This window comes from Octopus bimaculoides, chromosome 1 (genome assembly GCF_046866305.1).
Source record: "Octopus bimaculoides isolate indiv1 chromosome 1, ASM4686630v1, whole genome shotgun sequence".
In the NCBI taxonomy this organism is placed as follows: Eukaryota; Metazoa; Mollusca; class Cephalopoda; order Octopoda; family Octopodidae; genus Octopus; species Octopus bimaculoides.
The window spans coordinates 190,342,839-190,350,338 of NC_142928.1; positions in this window are offsets into that span (position 1 = coordinate 190,342,839).

Here is a 7,500-nt window from a genome sequence, read left to right on the forward strand (position 1 = left end):
GGGTAAGAGCTCTCTAAACTTTGCCCAGGCTATTCTTATTCTAGCAGCTACACTTTCAGCGCACCCACCCCCACTACTAACTTGGTCGCCCAGATAGCGGAAGCTATCGACTACCTCTAGTTTTTCACCCTGGAATGAGATAGAAGTTGTTTCCTGTTTGTTTGCAGTCTTTATTGCACCTGAACATCTGCCACAAACAAAAACTAACTTGCTAGTTAACCTGCCTTTGATGTTGCTGCACCTCTTATGTGTCCATAGCTTGCACCGGGTACATCTTATAGAGTTACTACCTACTCCTTTTCTACATACTGAGCAGGGCCATCTACCTGAAGGGGTTTGTGTTTTATCTACCTTCCTACTTATTAGGATTTTGGTTTTAGCTAGGTTGACTCTAAGGCCCTTCAATTCTAGACCTTGCTTCCACACCTGAAACTTCTCCTCTAGTTCTGATAGTGACTCCGCAATTAGGGCAAGGTCATCAGCATAGAGGAGCTCCCAGGGGCAACCTGTCTTGAACTCCTCTGTGATTGCCTGGAGGACTATGGTAAATAATAGGGGGCTGAGGACGGAACCTTGGTGGACCCCTACCTCTACCCGGAATTCATTGCTGTACTCATTTCCAACCCTCACCTTACTGGCAGCATCTCTGTACATGGCTCGCACAGCTCTCACTAACCATTCTTCTATCCCAAGTTTCCTCATTGACCACCAGATAAGGGATCGGGGGACCCTGTCAAAGGCTTTCTCCATGTCAACGAAAGCCAGGTACAGAGGTTTATCCTTAGCTAGGTATTTCTCTTGCAACTGTCTCACTAGAAATAAGGCATCAGTAGTGCTTTTACCTGGCACGAACCCAAACTGCATCTCATCTAAATTGATTCGCTCCCTAATTAGTTGGGCTATGACCCTCTCTGTAACTTTCATAACCTGATCTAACAGCTTGATGCCTCTGTAATTATATCTTTAAGATAAAGTGTTTGCCATAGTAAGAACAAAATATATTCTAGTCTCATCACGAATTACATTATGAATAAATGTTTACATTTTTAAACAAAGTGAAAATTGCTATTCCAAACAGTGCACAGTATGGACAGATGTAAAATGTGAAAAGTCAAAACTCAAGTCCACATTACCTCATGGATGAATGGGTGATTTGTTAAGATTCTAAACATTCAAAAGAAAATACTTGTCTAATTGCATCATTATTCCATTTTATTTTACATCTTTACACATGAACACCTGATGTCTTACTAGTGATTTTAACAACTTTAACAAATCACAGCTTCTTTAACTAAGATACACTGAGGTGTCAACAGAGTTTTTACATTTTTAATCTCTTTCATACCTTTTATCTTGTTTTAAACTTGTTTTAGTCATTATACTCTTGCCATGCTGGAGTACCATCTTGATGGGTTTTAGTCAAACAAATCAACCCCAGTACTTATTTTTTAAAGCCTGGTACTTATTCTATCAGTCTGTTTTGCTGTACTGCAAAGTTACAGGAACATGAATGCACCAACACCAGTGGTCAAGTGGTGGTGGATAAGCGCATACACAAAGATATATGATGGTCTTCTTCCAGTTTCTGTCTACCAAATCTACTCACAAGGCTTTGGTCAGCCCAAGGCTATAGTAGAAGACCCTTGCCCAGAGTGCCATGCTGTGGAACTGAACCTGGAACCATGTGTCTGGGAAGCAAGCTTCTTTTCACACAGTCACATTTGTACCTATACTTCTTGCATTACATACATTTTATAGTGCTTAAAAAAAAAACACACACATACACACACAAATAAATGTGTGTGTGTGTATATTGGGTCATCCCATGCATAATGCAGTTTTTCAACTGCATGAGCTAAAAGCCAGAGGGAGAAAGGATAAACTACCTGCATCAACTTGCTATAAAAGCAGGCAGTAATTTTACCTTGTACTAATTCTTGTACTTATTCTTAGTACAAATTTTGAAGAGTGCAGTTAGATTTTAAACAGTTATTTTTTCAAAGCTATCATGGAAGTGATAAGGAGCATATTTGGCATATCTTGCTCCATGAGTTCAATAAAGGCCACAGTGCAATGGAAACTGCAAGGAATATTAAAGCAGTATATGGGGATTGGACAATAAGTGTAAGCCAGTGTCAACAGTAGTTCCAGAAATTGTGAGCCAGAGACTACAGCCTAGAAGAGGAGCCTCATTCTGGAAGATCTATAGAGCTCAACAAGGATGTCCTGCAAACCCTAGTGGAATGAAATCTCACCGTAACTGTTGAGGAACTAGCAGAGGAGCTTGGATTTGGTCATTCAACCATTCATAGACACCTGTGTGCCATCAGAAAATGGTCATCTTTGGTTTTAAGATGAAAAGTGTTCTTCCATCGGGATAATGCTCAGCCACAAACAGCGAGGATGACATTCCAAAGGCTGGAGCTGTTTGAATAAGACACAATGCCCCACCCACCATATTCACCGGACATTGCCCCATCTAATTATTATTTATTCTGCAGTCTTCAAAATCATTTGGACAGAAAATATATATGAATTCTGTAGACGAGGTCAGAACATCACTAGAGGAGTATTTTTTGTCACAGACAACTGAATTTTGGAAGAGGGACCTTGCAAGTCTGCCAGCTAGATGGAAAAAAATTGTAGAAAAGGAAAGAGGGTGTATTTTAGATTAAAAAAGAATTCTGTTTATCTTAATTTTGATGAATAAAAGAAGTATTTAAAAAATGCATTATTTATGGGATGATCCAATATATATGTTTTCAAAATGTAACCACGTGAATTGTTGGCATTTTTTTTTTTCTTCCGTCTTCCTTTTCTCTTGGACTTTCCTCTGTCTCCCGTTTCTGAAACTGAGCTTTGTTCAAAATGTAAAACCACCTTTCTTTCCTTCCCTGAGCATCTGCTAATACTTTGCATGTACCATGTCCTCGTGTTTTTTTTTTCTTGCATTTGTTCTTCGTTTTTTTTGGATTTACTATATATATATATATATATATATATATATATCATCATCATCATTTAACATCCACTTTCTATGCTGGCATGGGTTGGACGGTTTGACTGAGGACTGGCAAGCCAGAAGGCTGCACCAGGCTCCAATCTGATCTGGCAAAGTTTCTACAGCTGGATGCCCATCCTAACACAAACCACTCCAAGTGTGTAATGGGTGCTTTTTACATGCCACTGGCACAGAAGTCAGTCAGGAGGCACTGGCAACGACCACACTTGAATGATATTTTTACATGTTACAGGTACAGGAATCAGTCAGGCAACGATCACACTCGAATGGTGCTTGTTACATGCCACTGGCATGATATATATATATATATATATATATATATATATATATATATATGCATGCAGATAACTCATATGTAGCTTGTGTGTCAAAATATGCTAAAGTGTATAACACAATAGTATGATATAGTAGTTGTTCCATGCTTTTGCTAATTGTTGTAGGTGCCTACGTAGCCACAAACAGGCACAGACACTCTCAAAGGTCTCCAACCCTTTACCCACCAAGCTGCACCGGTACTTGGCTGGAATTCATTTTCAGCTGAGTAGACTGGAACAACATAAAATGAAGTGTCTTGCTCAAGGATACAATGTACTACGCAGTCTAGGAATGACACCCACAACCTTATGATCATAAGTAAAAAAAACCTAAGCACAAAATCAAATACCTTCACTCTCTCTCTCTCTCTGTCTCACTCACACACATAACATCATCATCATCATTCAACATCTTTCTTCCATGCTGGCATGGGATGGATGCTTCAACAGGATCTGATGAGTCAAAAGACTGTATCATGCTCCAATATTAACATACGGCCTGGTGTGAGATTTAAAAATCCTTATTACTGTTATTTAATTTCTTAATCTTCGTGAAATGTTGGCAATTACCAATCAACTTGGTTGCAAAGGTATGTGATGCCAATTCTGAGGAGCTTAGATATGATTTTGAATACTCTTCCTAACACTCTATACGTCACTAACAAAAATTGTGCTAATTGCTACCACTTTCAATTGCTTGTCCAGTTTATTAGAGAATCACAACTATCACTCCACATATTTTCTTTATTAACCACAATCACAATTTAACAATTTAAAAAAACAAAAAAAAATCAAGAAGAATCATGATGTTCTTCCCCACCACACTCACACACCTTTTTATTTGTTTCATCTTGGTTAATTTAGCATCTCCGTACTGATGAGCTGCTCATATAAATGGAACAATGCTGCAGCAGTTACACACACTGATAAATATCCTCGTATAAAAACAAACTGGTTCAACTGCGCTCAGCAAAATACTTTTACCGTTAACTCACAGATTAGTTGATTCCACTTTTCACTTTTATTCAGGTTCAACAGCCTCAGATGCTCTGAACTTATTTGTTGTATACATTCATAGGTGCAGGATTGGCTGTGTGGTAAGTAGCTTGCTTACTAACCACATGGTTCTGGGTTCAGTCCCACTGCGTGGCACCTTGGGCAAGTGTCTTCTACTATAGTCTCAGGCCAACCAAAGCCTTGTGAGTGGATTTGGTAGACGGAAACTGAAAGAAGCCCGTCGTACATATGTGTGTGTGTGTGTGTGTGTGTGTGTGTGTGTGTGTGTATCTGTGGTTGTCCCCCCCAACATTGCTTGATATGCAATACTGGTGTGTTTACGTCCCTGTAACTTAGCGGTTCAGCAAAAGGAGACCGATAGAAAAAGTACTAGGCTTACAAAGAATAAGTCCTGGGGTCAATTTGCTCGACTAAAAGGTGGTGCTCCAGCATGGCTGCAATCAAATGACTGAAACAAGTAAAAGAAAAGAATCATCAACCAAAATTGCACTAAGTCCATCAAGTTATCCTATTTTGTTTCCTTCCTTCATCAGACTATTATAAAAATTGGGAGACTAGCTGTATGACATTTTGAAGGATTGAATCCAAGCAACTTCAGCTAATGATATCATCATCATCATCACTGCTTTAACATCCACTTTTCCATGCTTGCATGTGTCAGATGGATTTTGTTGAGGCCGATTTTCTACAGCTGAATACCCTTCCTGTTGCCAATCATCACTTGTTTTGGGGCAAGTTTATATTTCCCCTTTGCCAGAACAAGGAAGATTGGCAATGAAGGCCATTACTTGTATGATGGCAACACTCATTTATAGCTATCACATGATGTCAAGACAAGGAGACATACATACCTAATTATAGAGACTCAAATTTTCAGTTTCTAACTACCACATCCACACAAAAGGCTTTGGTCAGCCTGGGTCTACAGAGGAAAAAAATTGCCCAAAGTGTTATGCAGTGAGACTAATCCCCCAAACCATGTAAATGGGAAATAGATTTCTCCAGTATACAACTATGCCAACAAAATAAAGATTAACAGAGTAATGCAGGGCAATATCATAGGTCCAACCCTGTTTATTATAACCTTTATTGTTTTTTTTTCATTTGGAAACCAAACCAGTGACTTAAACCCTTTGATGCAATAAAGCTAGTGGTACAATCTTCCTTACTAAGATCATCTTGCAATGAACATCTGCTATATGACCTCAATGTGATTTTATAATGAGTTACATAAATGAAATTTGATGTACATAAATTTCAACTTTAATACAACCAGTCTTGAAACAACTGAAATCTACAGATGGGAAAGACCCCATTTATACAAGGAGAATCAATACAGCACCTGGAATTGTGAGCAGTGATGCAGCATTCTTCCAGTGATACATAAGAATATGTTGGCAGTAAATCAGTGTCCCAGCATGGTTATAGCTACATGGTTGAAACAAGTAAAAGAATTGAGAAGGAAAAAATCAATATACATATAATTGATTAGAAGTTTTTATGATGTGAAACTCCTGGTTGATAAATTAGAGATTCAAAGCTAATCAAAAGCAAGACATCATTTACTGGCTGAACTTAATGGAAAGTATGTACCACTCCCACTTGATGGCTAATATTATGACAGTCATCTTGAAAAGTTTGTTGCACAAAGTCATGTAAATTATAGAATTTACATAACTATACAGCCTATAATTTTAACATAGAAAATGCTCATAAAATGCTAAAAAAATAAACGTATTATCTCTGTTTTCAATGCACATACTTTATGAGTCAAGAAGCTAGTCTATATGCGATCATTCACACACACTGTTAGAAAAACCATGCAAATTCTTCCAAAGCACATTCTACTATCTTCAAACAGGAAGAATATATTGGTCAATGTAGTTTCAATATACAAAAGGATGGAATGGTCACAGCAAGAATGCCTTTGATCATTGTTCTGCTCAATCAGAAATAACAACAATGTATACATTTTCTAAGAACGCTGGGTATTGAAAACAAGCTGCATGACTGTGATAAGAGGAGTTGTGTTGTATTATATATCAATCAAATCCATGCCAGCATGGGAAAATGGACATTAAAACTGTGATAACGATGATGATGATTAACATGATTATGAAGTGGGTTCTCATGCAGATTGCAATGAAAGACATTGAAGTTCACTACATGAAACTAAACCAAATAATCAATAAAATTGTTTTAGACTTCCACAGATACAGCCAGCTATATTTAGAGAAACATGGTGAACAAAAATACTAACAATAAGAATCAAAAGCATGAAATGTTCAAACTCTTTCATGATTTGGCGTATGGCAGGTCTACCAAGAAGTGTTTGGTTGCAGCCTATATTAGACGGTTATAGAAATATTCCTAACCATAATTAAGGTGATAGTAGCACTAATTAGATACGTAAAGTTTTTTCAGGGCAAATAAAAGTTGCTCAAATTCTAATAAGCACCAAATGTAACTTCCGAAGCCAAACCATACCCATTCACTGCTGCTTCTATCTCTCCTTCTTTCATATTAACAGAGTTAACTACCATATGTCAATAATATACAATAACTTTCTGGTGATGCAGTTACTGATCTCTCAGAATCACGAACAATCCCATTATTCTGAATAATTTAGAATTGTTTCATCAGATGTACTTTCTGAACTTTGACTCAGTGCAAAATGTAATCGGAATGAAAGAATTAATTACATGATATGACATTAATAAATTAAATAAAAGTTCATATTTGCACTGCTCACAATTAATTAGACAACACAAAGCTTAGCTTACACAAATGACAGAAGAAAAATGGAGAGATGAAAAGTAAAATGGAAAAGGCATGGTTAGTGAGTTCAAGACTGAAATATATTTTACTGTTATTTCGCCCATCACTACATTCTGAGTTCAAATTCTGCTGAGGTTGACTTGACCTTTCATCCTTTTGGGGTTGATAAAATAAGTACCAGTGAAACACTGGGGTTGATGTAATCGACTCATCCCCACCTCCACCAAGCCACCCTTGAGGCAAAAATCTGAAATAATTATTATCAACATTTGCATTTTCAGGAGGTCAGATAATCTAATTCGTAGACAAGACAGTTACAGTGAAGATCATGTACCAAGAAATGAAGCCCTACAATATAAATTGATATAG